This window comes from Magallana gigas, chromosome 2 (assembly GCF_963853765.1).
Source record: "Magallana gigas chromosome 2, xbMagGiga1.1, whole genome shotgun sequence".
Lineage (NCBI taxonomy): Eukaryota > Metazoa > Mollusca > Bivalvia > Ostreida > Ostreidae > Magallana > Magallana gigas.
This window is the reverse complement of record NC_088854.1, coordinates 1,729,312-1,744,691: the sequence shown is the minus strand read 5'-3', so window position 1 is coordinate 1,744,691 and position 15,380 is coordinate 1,729,312. Positions and strand designations below refer to the sequence as shown.

At 31.8% G+C, this 15,380-nt stretch overlaps 1 long non-coding RNA gene across 1 annotated transcript; it reads right to left on the bottom strand.

Annotated features, from left to right (window-relative positions):
* Positions 1 to 13,391: 13,391 nt before the first annotated feature.
* Positions 13,392 to 15,167, bottom strand: LOC105339201 (uncharacterized). Its single transcript, XR_901922.4, has 4 exons — positions 14,963 to 15,167; positions 14,585 to 14,726; positions 13,889 to 14,030; positions 13,392 to 13,595 (listed from the first exon to the last, which is right to left on the bottom strand). It is a non-coding gene; the product is annotated as an uncharacterized lncRNA (long non-coding RNA).
* Between the last annotated feature and the right edge of the window lie 213 nt (positions 15,168 to 15,380).

Below are 15,380 nucleotides of genomic sequence, written 5' to 3'. Positions count from 1 at the left end.
GGGTTACAGATATATACGGTATGTCTGTATTTAGAATATGCTACATTTATTAAAAATGTAATAAATAAATAATATAATGATTAATATATTCATTATTGATATGATATATTTGAAATATGTAAGGACAGAAATCAAACGGCATCCATACATTCTGAAAAAGTCATTGTGATTGTTTTTACAACGACCCATTTTTTGCTCTGGCGATCATTTCACTTTGATGAAATTAAATACAATTTAAATTGTATAAAGCGATTTTACTTATTATAACTTGACCTTGATATAAATTGTGTTTAAACTAAATTGTTAATGTGTCTTCATTCACTGGCGTATCATAGATCATGTGGGTGACAGAGTTAGGTTCATAAGTTATGATAGCACGTGTGATAAACGTCGTATTCAGAGGGCTTACCAGGTATTTGAATAATAATAAAAATATTTTTGTTAATAATTTTAAAAATTATAATGTTTCAGATTATATTAAGCGATTGCAAATGATAAAAACCGCAAAAAATAATTTACAGAGAAACGCGGAATGTTTTCTGCTTATGGTGACGGAGTTTGGGTACTCGGGGATATAGAAGCATAACAATTGAAACTGTCGTAAACACATGTGTTTTGTGTCGGTAAAGATTTTGGTAAGGCTGAATCTTTCGAAATTAATATCGATGGAATGATTATACAACAGACTTAACATATTTGTAAAGCACTCTGTATGCCATTTTTATAAGCCAATTGCAAGTTACTTGGAGCGTGTGTAAAATTTAAATTCAAATTACGGTATATTAAGTTTTGTTGGCTTCAATGCACAAGTCTTTAGCGTGTATGTTTATTATTTTAAACAATGTGACTTTAAATGTCTATCACATGATGATATTCACAGTATTGAAAGCATGCTTTTCAATGAGGGCATGTATATCGCACAGTAGCGATGCTATATCCCCTTCGCGAGGGGAAATTAAAGGAACTGTTTACACTCACATATTAATTACATCCAAACCGTATCAGATGCGTATCCAAACCGTTCCTATTTTGAAAAACAAGGTCATCCAAACCTGTTCCGTTGTTCAAAATTAATCGACATAAACTGCTTATTTACATAATTTTAACATAAACTTCGTAGAACTTTACAGATTTTATATACTTTTAAATAGATCTGACGATCTTTTTCAAGTAAAAGTAGACAATGTATGCCTTAAATAACACGAAAACTTTTCAAGAAGCAAACGGAACCACCATTTTCACTTTATCCAAACACGTCACTACCGGCGCGGATACACGACAGTGGTTATGTAAATGTCAACAATACGATGTGTCGATGTATCTATTTTGTAAATGTACATGTACGATATGCAATGTCAACCAGTGCACGCACGGGTCAAAGTCTAGTATTTCATAAAAATGCATATGTTCATGCATACATGTGTTTATTCTTTACATTGACTAGTGAACTGTGAATCTAAACATTATCAATTTTCTCCAGTCGATTACCTGAATAACAGAAAGGCACAAGTTAGCGTTTTATCCAGATCACTGTGTACATTGTATATGTAAACTAAGCGGAATAGATGATGTGACGTTAAGTAATTAATTTTTTACGAAAGAGTTCTTCACCATGTCAGCCTCCAGTAAATACGATTTCTCTAACTTCAAACGTGCATTTAAGCTTAATTATGAAGTTTATTTTTAAACCATTTAATTTAAACTACTCTATTAATATTAATGACTTTCTTTCCCCTTTAAGCGGATCAGCGATGAGAAGGGTAGTCTATATTGGCGGTTCTTCGCAGGGGGGGGGGGGGTTCTCCATAGAATAAACCAATTTTAGCTATGTACACGTGGTCTAATAATTTACCATTGACATCATTTTTAGCTTTACGGAAAAAAAGTAGGAAAAAAATCTATTATATTTAAGGCGATCATCGAAGGGCATGTCTGAGAGTGAAAAATCAAATTAATGCCTATTCAGTATGACAAAGATGTGGGCGTCTTTTTTACTTGATTCTTCGCCTCGACGCTATGGGAGTAATGGTTAGAAAAACTTTATCACACCTCTGATATCTGAATGAATTTGAGTATTATTGACAGTTTCAATGCCTCTTAAACAGAAATTATTTTATCTTTAAACACGATTCTTTACTTCAGTTGTCATTTACCGCTTGCTCCTATTAACAATATATTGATTACCTTTTTCCTAAATATATTACGTACACGAATGTTTATCTAAAGAAATACTAAATAACAAAAATCAAAAAACAAAAAAAAACAAAACCCCAAAAACAAAAAAACAAAAACTCTAAAACAAAAAAAACAAACCAACGAAAAAGAGCAGTTTTCTGCTTGTGTAGGTGGCATTCATTTGTTTGCTCTCTTTGCCGTACATTCTTTAGTTATTTGTACTATAGAGTTATTGTAAATTCATGTATATGATATATAAGTTACATTTTCGTGTTGAATAATGTTAACTCCGAGCATGCAGTACAGAAGCACATTTATATGTATAAACATCTTCCCTATTTCTCTCAAGGGATTTAACTCGTTTCATTGCTTATACGTAATAAATCCCCTGTCATATTCATTTTGATTTATTTTCAAAAGTCAGAACAAGGGGGCTTGGTGCGATCTTCCGTGGTAATGAAATAAAACTCAATAAAACTCAGGGACTTAAAAACTCCCGACTGTAGGGATTGATTATAGGAGAACTCATTTAGATTTACAACAGTTTATTGTTGTCATTTTTACGGAGACCTACATGGAGAAAACTCATTTCTATTAAACAGTTATCTCATCCTAATTTTAAAATGCTACTGAGGATTGGTTCCATTATAAAAGAAAAAAACCTGGTTTGTGATCGAGAGCTCTGAACAGCGGACTGTGAAAATATATTGTCGGGATTTTTTTGGTAAAATGTTTAAACTATTTAAACTAACAAGATATTTCACTAATATACAAGAATCGTAATTCTACAGAAAAGATAATGCTATAGTGTTAAATTGAAGCAGGGCTTTAATCATTAGCATTCGTTGTCCGCCATATTTCTCTTTAGTCGCCGCTATCCCAACAACCCCTATATAAGCCACAGACCTCTTACGAGGAGTCGATGGCTGGGGCCGTTTTAAATCTATTTAAAACTCCTTAAGAAGAAGAATTTTTTATATAAATATACAGAGAGCAGTCAAATATAAAAGCTAAAATATTTGGATTTTTCTTTACTAAATGAGAGTTTATGACCAAAGGAATCTGATGGATAATTTGATGACCAACAAGCCTCTATAACAGTCCACAATGTTTGGCCGTAGAGGTCTCTACTGTGTAAATGTACATATTCCATCGTTGTGTTAATATGTTCTGATTAAATAATTTAATTTTTACGCACTTTTTTCAAGCGAAGAGAATACAAACATCAGATTTACGGAGCAATGCATGATTTACAAACAGAAAATGTAGATAAAAATAAGAAATACATGCACGAGACCAGAAATTCAGGTGTACAATCGGGTGTAACGAAATGGACGGATATATATACGTGTGTGACGGTGCCTATTTACGAGTAGCTGCAGGACTGTAGCTCCCGGTCTGAAAAAATTCGGATGGACGACCTGGGAGCTACAGTGCCTCCCATAGTAAAAAACTGCAATTTACAGCGCACAAAAAATGCGCTAGTTTTGGACTGATTAATCTCATTTAGGAACACATTCTGTACAAATATTTAATCCCAAAAAATTCCTCGGACATTTTACTACAGATATCGTCACTCCACTTACTTCTGATAGTCTTTTAAACACCATCACCAGCCTTGTAAATTAAAGTGGTGCAAGTTTGTTTACATTTAAAAATGGCGACTCTCGATCTCGACGTAAATTAACATACTTCATTTTCCGAGGTCGGTTATCATGTTAAGAGAAAATCTGAGACAAGTTAAGTGACGTTGTCAGTAGTTAATTTGCTGAAGAATTTAATGGTACTAATTATTTTTACAGAATTTGTGTGAAAATAAGGTTAATCAGTTCAAAACTAGCGCATTTTTTGGTGCGCCGTAAATTGCAGTTTTTTACTATGGGAGGCACTGTAGCTCCCAGGTCGTCCATCCGAATTTTTTTTCAGACCGAGCTACAGTCCTGCAGCTAATTTACGAGTAGTGTTAATTTATTTTAATAAGTTTTTTATTCAAGTATATAAGAATACATGAATTGGATAGAACAGCGGAATAATGTTAAGCTTCGGAAAAAACAGCAATATGCACAGAGGCATTGATATGGCATATTTGAAAACGCATAGTCTGTGAAAGTGTTTATTGAAAACATTTTGAAAAATCATAAATATATAGAATCAATTTTGTTTCTGAACAGCTGTTTAATTTTTTTTTTTTTTTTTTTAGAACTGAATACAAAACTATAGCGTTTGAAAGCAAAGAAGAAAATACCTACGCTTCACTGGATTATGAGACTCCATGAAGATGATTTATTTTACTAGGCATATTGCAATAGAGCTGAATCATTGCCCACACGTATCATTGTGTGTTGTTCTTAATAAATTACAATGCTATGACCAAAGCACTTGAGTAGATTTTTCTTTTAGAAGCCTCAATTAAGAATTATTAAAGAGGGGCCCACATTTAGTTGTGATTGGCTTCAGCCGATTGTGTCCGTATGAGGTATCCATAAATGTTTACTATTTGCGCACGCATAGCGCCTTGAACAGTTTTATTTACTATGCAGCGACAGCTTCATGTTAATCTTTAAGTTCATGTAGATTGCTTAAAACATCTATTTTTATTTATTTATTTATTTAAACAATATTTTATTCAATATAATATATTGAATGGGATTGGGCAGCAGGCACAGCCTGTTTTAACCCTCTCCCTACATCAAGGTCAAAATGTTTAAATGTTAAATATTGATAACACAAGGCAGACTATAGAAATATTCAAATAAAAAGAAGAAAAACCCCCATAAAAAACTAACAATATGGTACTGGTTTGAAAAGATACGACCAAATACTGTTTTCATGAATAATTACAAAAAGCGTTTTGTTGCTGCTATGAAAGTATGTACTGCTTTAAATATTTGAACATTGATATTATGTCCATGGTTAGGTCTACCATATAACATTTATTTAAGTAAAAGTTGATGATTAGAACTAATTATGATATTTTTATGGCTTGAAAAAGAGTAATTCTACATGATTCATACTTGGGACATTTGAAAAAATAATGATAAACATCCTCAACAGAATTCGCACAATTACCACAAATTGTGGTTTCTGTTAAACCATGATTATACATATCTGCCATTAACATACTTGCATTGTTTCTTAATTGACAATGTATTAAATTATATTTACGTATCCCAAAATTAAAAGTTCGCTGTGCTCTGGCAAATCAAGCCATTGTTTGACAATGGAAGGAAAGAACTTTCCATATAGGATAACTTTCTTATTCAAGGAATTTTAAATCGTACATCACTGGTTCTTAGGTTATAAGTGTGAACTGGTGGACAATATGGTTCTAATAATTTATACAAATACTGGGGTGAAAAACCATTAATAATTAAAATGAATAAAATTAACGTATGTATTTTCCTCCTAGTTTGTAAAAGGTCCCACCCTAATTCATCATACAGTTCTGTACAAGAGGAATGGCACCGTAATCCTGTAATTATTCTGGCTGCATCAACTTAAATATCTTCTAAATGTTAAGCATGCTTTTCTGAACAGTTCTCCCAAACAACATCTGAGTATTCAAGAACAGATCTAAGAAACAATATTTACCTTGACAAGAGTTTTGCGGTTAACTTTATCCTTAAGCATTCTAAGGATATTAATTTTTTGTAGCTTTATCATGGATAGTATGTATATGTGATGTCCATGGAGCATCACTCTGAAAACAAAGGCCTAAATGAGTATGAGATTTTTCCTGAACCAATACTCGGCCCATGTTTTCCAAAATTAACATTGGGATATACAATATTTTTCCTAGAAAAATCAATATAAACAGTTTTGTTGTTAAATTCAACAAGCCATTTTTCAACCATTGAACAATATGCTCTAAATTATTGGTAAGTGAGTTTGTCACATTAGTTATATCATTGTCTATAAAAGCATATTAAGAAGTATCGTCAGCAGAAAGTCGTATATGATTAACAAGATCATCACAAATACCATTAATATACAATAAAAACAGGAATGGTCCCCAAACAGAGCCTTGGGGATACCAGCATTTATATTTTCAGTATTAGATGAAAAACCATCTATTACAACTTTTTGTGGTCTTTCGAACAAATAGTTTTCAATCCACCCGAAGACATAACCACATACACGTGTATACCACCCGAAGACATAACCACATACACGTGTATACCATATACGAAGACATAACCACATACACGTTTATACCATACGAAGACATAACCACATACACGTGTATACCATACGAAGACATAACCACATACACGTGTATACCATACGAAGACATAACCACATACACGTGTATACCATACGAAGACTTAACCACATACACGTGTATACCATAGCTTTATAGCTTAACTGAGAGGCCATTATGCCAAACTTTGTCTAATGCCTTTGTGCTCTCACCAAAAAGAATAAATCGAATATCTTTTCCTTTGTCTAGACTAGAAATATACAATGTAATAGTGATTTATATTTCAACAAGTTAATTAAAAATTGAGTCACCGGGCTTGAAACCAGATTGATATTTATAAATTATGTCATTGTCAATCAAATGATTATGTAAATTTTTAAACAGTATTTTCCCCATTAATTTACACAAGGCACTTGTCAAAGATATTGGTCTATAATTGGCTGCTTCTCGGGCACTACCTTTATTTTTAAAAATGGGTGTTGTCTGAGCTATTTTCCACAAGTCTGGAAGTTTTCCCAGTCTTAGTGATATGTTTAAAAGTTTTGTTAGTGGTATCTTTATAGAAGGATATATTCCCTTGCGTGTGCATTGAGATTAAAACATTTTTACAGTTACAAGAAGATTAAATCACGTTTTTCTGTACAATGAATTCAATCGCAACTTCTCGGGTCTTTCCGGCAAGCTCGGAAAAACACCTCCTCGAATGTATTAACATCACCGGATGTTAGAATTTCATACAAAATGGAGTCGCTTCCCATTAAAATAAATATCGGCTAGACAGCCTTATTAGTCGCTTCTGTGTTATATTTTAGGGTATATCATTTACTTTAATGAAGTCTAGCTTAAATCTCAACAGATCGTAAAATGTGTTGTATTTATATCAAGTTTTATAAAAAAAAAAAAAAAAAAGGGGGGGGGGGTTGTCATGGACGCCTAGGTAATACATTCGAGGTGTTTTTCCGAGCCTGCCGGAAAGGCCCGAGAAGTTGCGATTGCAATGCATTGCGTAAGAATATCAATCGGAAGTACAATTCGCATACTAAGAGTAAAGTTTATTTATTCTTTGCTATTTCGGAAGTCGACAGTCGGTGCAATATATCCTATTAGTCTAGTCAATTTATTCTTAGCCTTAACAAAACTGCAACGGAATGTTCCAGTTTTAAAAATGTATTACATGTAATCAACCTGCTCAATTCAAATTACTATATGGGTTTTTGGCTTGCTTTTGTTTTGTTTGAGGGGGTGGATAACATAATAACATCAAAAATTGTATGTTCTCGCAAACCTCCATGGTGTATACCCCCTTCCCATGGTTCTATTTTGACGAGGTAACTTAACCTCATGTAATCATAATTTTCACTTTAAGTACAAACGATATAATGTCTGTTCACGTTAAATACCTGAACAACGTTGGCCTAAAATGCCGTGGAACAGAAAAGTCAAGTGTATATCGTTTATAAACAACCAATACCCTCTTTTACATACCTCTAAAAAGACAGGAGATGTGATCAGGTGCCTAGGGGGAGTAAGCATCCCCGTTGACCGGTCGCCGTATGCTCTCTGTCACAATTGGGCATGCCACGATCGAGGCAAGTGTCAAATTCGGGATAATGCCATGAAAGGGAAAAGTATTTCTTTTACAGGAATGATCGGCATGTAACATCATTGCACAACTCTCTTAATGTAATACAAAAGCATTACGGTCAATGCATTATTAAACAAGCATTCTGAGAGTATTGCATAAGCAATACACGTCCCCTACCGGTTTGTTTTATTCTTTGAAAGCTTCGAAGCATACATGTACATCGATTTCAAAACTATTATAAACGAGATGTACTAGTATGCTTTAATCAGAGATAAAAGAACAGAGGAAATGCAAACTACATATTTGATATATAAATGAAATAAAAAATGAGTAAAATAACACTCTTTGTTTTATCTCCTGTATAATTTCGCTAAGTCCTTTAAGTATCTGCTGGTAGAAATTTGTGAACACTGTTAGGCAGAATATCATTTCTTACCGTCTTCTGTATTCCGAACCAACAGACCAACCCGATAACGAACCCGATTGTAATAATACCAAAAAAAACATATCGATTAAATTAACAACACAATGCTTGACACTATTTTACAGAACTTATTTTTGTGTTAGAAACAATAAAAGGAATGGTCCAAGTAATGCGCGATATTATTACTGACTACTTTCCTCGTTTATTCAATACACACCAAACCCGATAATGAACCCGAACATTAAAAAATTGGAATGTAAAAAAATAATTTTCTCGAAAACATGTCAACCAGACGCTAAAAACGTGTTAACATGATCTGTAGCTTTAAGCAAATTTCATATTATTCCTCAAACGCATAAAGAAAAAAAAGTGTTGAAAACTGAAGTGGGACAGACAGACGGACGGACGGACAGACGGACGGACTGATGGACGCAGAGACGTCGCGCACGGTGTTGGTGTTAATTTCGGTAACGTAAAAAAACGTCAAAAACGTCATTTTCACTCATAACGTAATGATACATTTCATTAACCACAACATACAAATAAATTAAAAAATAAGACCTTTAAATTGATTTTTGTCCACATGTAAGAGATTTTATATTTCAAAACTGTTATATACATGTAAATAAATATTTGTAAGAAATATCAATGTTCAAAAGCATGCGATTCGCTCACTGCTTTCAATTCTTTTTCTTAAATTCTTAAATGAACTTCCTCTGAAATTAGTCATGTATTGTAAAGAATAGCTCTTGATTCAAAAAATGATATACAAAACTCCTTCATTCCCGAGTCTGTTCTACCTTTCTATGTTTCCGTTTTTCTTCATTAATGTTAATTCGTAGTGTAGCAGTCAAAGATCCCGTTGAAATCATCAAAATACATGTTCATCGTCGCATCACGTTTAACGTCATTGCGTCATTTTACATGTACCCATGTCGTCTATATCTTATTCGTAAAAAAAAAATTAATTCGACCGGTTAAGTTCAGATATTTGAAATCAATTTTGTCTTTTATTTATTATTCCTATATTTTATTATTATTATTTTTATACTTTTGCTACCTTCTTCACAAAATAATTTGTAGTTATTTATTATTTTCTCTAAAACTGTTTTTATGAAGAATAAAAACCCGCACACATACTGCATGCCGTAACGTTTCAGTCCTTGCGTCATTTTACGTGCCCGTGACATATGATGTTGACATCATTTTTTTCTAAAAATCAATTATTTTTATTCGCAATGCTTGTATATTTGGCATTGAATTGTTTGGGAGAAAAAGCACATTTCTAACTGCTATTCATTTTTGTGAATTTTCTGCGCGACTTTTTAAAAGAAGTGTCTAAGTTACTTTCTCTTTTCATTGCTTATGTAGTTTAATGTGTTTTTATGAAAGTGTGACATTTCATGTTGACATTTTAAAATGTTTCTATTAAGAAAATTTGCGGACACATTTGCTTCTTTTCAATGGCTATACAACCTATGAAAATGCATATTCTAAAATGATTTCTATTATTATGAAATATAGCCGACATTTTTTTTAATGGGCATGATACTTGTGATCGCCATGCTACGCATAACGTTCGACTGTGAAATGTAACTCTTGTGACACGTGTCTTGAATAAACTCTAGCATAACGATTTTTTTATCATAGAAAATTAAATTATTATAAAATATATATTACGAAAATTTTACACAGAAACAATTTCTCTTAATTTTTTTTTAAAAAGTCATATATTTAAAAAAAAATACAATAGATCATTGCTAGTTCCTGAATCACAATTCATATTTTGGTAATTAACTCATCTTGCCCTGGCCATTTTCGAGGATTTTTTACGCATCTACAACTTCATTCTGGGAATTCTTTGATCCGGCGTCGATTCCTGGCATTGATTACGTCAAAAACGCTATGACGTATATCTGTTACATTATCAAAATAATAAGTCCACCAAAAATTTCCCTCCCAAAATTAAAGTTCACCGAGATACTGTTGTTTATTTGAGATATGTACCCAAAAAGTGTTACCTATCTACATGCTATTTCTAAAAAAAATTTCAGTTTTTAACACCGATTTATGAAATATAAAAAAAAATTCCTACATTTTATTACATGTTTTGTTGAAGTCCGTATACATTCGAACAGATCGGTATATAAAATTACATATGTCCAAATTTTTGTTTTTAAAAATAGTCAAATACTGTGCGCGCACCCTGAAAGGACATTTTAACACCAACACCGTGCGCGACGTCATAGGAAAGGGGACTAATAAAATATATCGCAACGTTTTGTTTATTGAAATTTTGTTTGCGTATCTTTCAAACTCATTATATCGTTATGAAAAAGTAGGTCACTTTAACCTATTTTTCGCATTATCAATAATAATATTCCAGTTTTGTTATATTTTGGTATGTTGATGCCTTACACTATGAGATTGGCCAGTTGATGCATTAAAAAACTAAATAATTGATGGTTCATAAGTTTCAATGATGTTCAAGTTAAATTTTCTTAATGATTTAATATACATGTAGAACTAGATATAGTTTTTGCGCGTTTTACAATATCTTAAAAGAGTTTAATAATTGAAAATGAACAGAGTGACACAAAAACTTCATGTTTTCTTATATTGTTACATATCATGAGAGTAAATACCAAATATAAATCATGTAGCCAGTTACTGAAGTTTTATTAATAGAACATACTAGTCGACATGGTGCAATGCATATGAGAAATTAATCCATATATTTGAAAATGTTCCTAACCATTTTGTGCAAATAGAAAACTAAATGACTAAATTCATGTTTTAATGTTAAATTTACCATTTTCACAATTTTTATGCCCCCATTAGAAATATAGTGTAATAAGGTGGAATGGGAAACTTCCATTTTGTGACGTATCGTTTATCGAAATAAACAACAAAATGAAATGTAATTTTATAAGTGGCGTCTTTTCCAAAATTATCATATAACAGCTTAGCGCAGTGGCTTAGAGGGTTTACTACGAATCTGTAGGTCATGAGTTCGAATCACGCTAGGGGTCAATTTTTACCTCTCCAAATATTTTTTAAGAAGTATTTTTGGTTAAATATTTTAAAATTTTAAACCGATGAAAGTATTTCAATTATAATGTACTTTAATCAACATTAATATCGACAGGCGTCCATTATATTCCACCTTCAAGCTTAAAAGCTTTTTTATCATTTCTTTCTGGGAAACCTAACTTGTGAAAATGTAGCCGTCATTAAACTTAACACATGTATCTATTTAAGATAAATGTAAGTTTTTGATTGTGGTGTCAAAGTGATATATCAATTTGTATGCGCTGATAAAATGGATACGACATTACATATTTTATAGAATTTATAATGATCATGTCGGTAACGAGACAGCTAAATATATTATTTTGAATACAAGGCGTTTCCTAAATTATCGGTTCTCGGTTCAAAAAATTAGTCGAATGCAAAAAAAGTCCGACGTCGTAACAAAATATTTTCGGTAACTAAACCATCATAATAACCTAAAGAATTGAATGTTGGTTCCATATTCTGTTCAATGATATTTTTGAATCTCTAATTTTGAATGTAATATCAGTTAATATTTACATATTTCAATTTAATCGCCTTCTCTATCATATTTGGGTAAGGAATGCGGCCATTTAACATAATACGTTTGCGGGATTTTGCGTTGCAATGTAAATAAAAGATCGCATATAATGATGGTGAAAAAACGTCCCGATGTATAAAAGATGTGAGATTGTTCAGATTGTTCTATTAAACCCCGTTTGAAATTGGTTTTCATATTAACGTAATATAAAGGGTTCCTGCAAATGAAAAGAGGAGATTGGAATACTTTAAATAAGGTAGAGCTTATTGCTTTGCTGCTGTCCGTCTGTCTGTCTATCTGTCAGTTGGTCCATTAACAGGTTCCGGTAATTTTCTTAGAGCGTGCACAAACTAACATGGGGTTTAGTATGCAGATTTATCATAAGAATATTTCGATGTAAAACTTCGATTTTGGGTACCATTGAGCAATTTTTGACAGAGGTATGCCCCTTGGATTTGTAAAAAATCCAGTCATCTGCTTTCCGTTCATTATCTCTGCAAATATCGAACAAATTAATTATATACTGATATCTCATGACAAAGTATTTTTGCCAACTATGTGATGTAACAGATTTATGCAGATTTATGCAGTCTATAATTCTTGAACTTTTTAGCTTAAACACGTAATACTTGATAGGTTGATGCGTCATTGATAGTACCGGTATATGACTCCTATTGGTTTTTAAGTTTTTTTCCTTGTATACTGCCCTTATTAAAGGCTTGTGCGACCTATAATCTCGTTTGTTTATTTTTGTATTCCTTAAGAAAATCCATAAAAATTGAAGACAGGAATAAAAAATTCCAAGTAATATTATTTTTTCATCACTTTAATATTCTTCTATTCTAATGGGTCTTCTTACATATATTAATAATTTGATTTTGGTTTCACGCATTTCATAATTGTTTCAACAAATTCATCCATATTGTATTACATAATTTGCCAACGTCACGTTGCAACGATCATGTACGAATCCTTTTGAGTTTCATACAAAGGGAAATATATGTTCATTTTTTTTATCAAAAGGCCCTCGACAAAACAAAACATTGGGAAGGACTGTCATTGTCGACTGCTTAAGGAAACGCTTTGGCATCTCCGAACTCTTACAAAATGTTACACATATTTGGAGCAAGTTAGTGCAAAGTTCATCACAATATTAATATATTTTGCATTTTTATGAAAAAGTCCATGTATAGTCTAAATACCAGCTTTTTTCAAATCTATATTTCATATTGAAGAAAAAGAAACTATACGTCAGATTAAGTGAACTGATTTATTTCACAAAATAAACTTATTTATTTCATAACACAAACCATTTTTATTAAAATTATTTCAATAAAACTATTTTATGTCTGTGAGAAAAAAGCGAATCAAAAGATAACCTTGGTATTGTCTGAAATAAATACGTCAAGTAGTAAGTAATATTTTTATTTATCCATTTTTTTTACCACCACTTTAAGGGAAATTGTTATATGGAAATGAATATTCTCCATTATACTCTTTTCCAAAACAGAAAGTAATGCACACGAGTCAATCACACCTCTGCTCACAAGCAGCGCAATATTCGGACACTGTTGGCTAAGATTCCATCACACATTGAAGTTTCCATCTTCTTGATCTGTCAAATAATAATAATAATTGTACAATGCATTCTTAAATCAATATTGAGTTATGATAAATATTCTTTTACGCTAGCAGCATGTTTCTGTTATTCTTGACGGAGTTTAATGGTTTGAACTCGAGGGATTTGGTAAAAAAAAATTCATATTATACCAAAGTACTTTTTCAAAAATCTATCCATTACAGAAATTGATAGATGAAAAATATCGTTATGTTTTAAAAAGGGATTCTTCGTTTTAAAACACAATAGAAAAAAAACGAGACCCACAACGGAATTAATGAAACACCTACCTTTTATATTTTTATTTTGGGATTGTTGTAGTTTTTGAAAAATCCATAATAATAACTGCATATTCTGTCGATTTGTGTCCTTCATTTCTTGATTGAAAGCCTTTGGGAGGAATCTATTATCTGATTCAACCCGGAGTGGTCCCTTTGGATACAAACAAAGTAGAACTTACGGCATGTTGTTGGATTTGATTGAAGATAAAGACTTAATCATTAAAAACAATTCTTTTCAGGAAAATAAGTACTTTTCCTTTTAATAATTGTCTTTGAAAGTTTAACGAATTGCTTCTATACCATTACTGTGTTACACATATGTAAACTGGACATCGTTGACTAAAATCACTTGAATTATTCAAATATAAGTTAAATTTACAAAGAACAGAAATTGTAATTCGAAGAAAACAATAAAATAATATTTGATTAAAATAAAATATCATAGTAAGTGTTTCAATATAAATTTTTCATTATAACTATAGAATATTTCAGTGTTTATAATTTTTTTTTATTGATTTTGATTTTTTTTTTTTTGATATTTTCAAAGTGAATCTTTATTCAAAAGTTAAACATTGTATAAACTACGTTTTGATAATAAAAGACTTAGACATTCGTCTACAGGATTTTCTTTAAAAGGAGATTGTATATTGATATATTTTAAATTTGCATATCAATAGGTTAATGTGTTACTATTTCTTGACTTACTGATGAAATTCGTTTGGAAACTTCGGTATTGTCTACGTATTTCGGCGGTATATCAAATAACCATGCTATACTGGTATCCAGAGCCAGGCAGCATACAAGAACTAGAAAAACCACCCTCTGTTCAGTCCTCATAGTATTTTATCTGCAAAAAAGAAAACATATAAAATATATAAATAAGCTTTTTTGATAAACGGTAGAACAGGAAAAAAAACACAAAACACAATGATAATCGAATGCTATGGTATTCCTCCATGAATATCTTTACTTTTTTCCAAAGTCATGAATTGATAACACAATAACGACACAGAGAATTATAGGTGAATTAAATGCTGACAACTTAAATCGTTATAAAACCAATCCAATCTCCCCGGAACTTACTGTTGCTCGTTGTACGAATCCTGGCGATGAAAGAGAAGAGAGTATTTATAATACCGACAATATAATCAGGTATTGTGAGGCGTCAGAATTTAACCGTCAAAATGACGGATGGTTTTGATTGGTAATAGAGAGATCATCACTCCTATAAAGACTACTGGAGATGTAAATCAGACTGCATTGTCATCCGTATGTTGAGTTCAGTTGAATCAGATATCTAATTAGAAGCACGTACAGTTTTAAGCAGACTTATTTGTTATATCTATTTACGGTTTTTTTCCCATAGCCTTCGTAAGTTTACGTTAAATGAGTTGTTTGCAAATAAACTTAAACAGATCATTAGGAGAAGTGTCATTATACCTAGTCTTCGTAAAGGCTACATTATTACATCGTATTGAAATAATCTAACAAGAGTGGTATT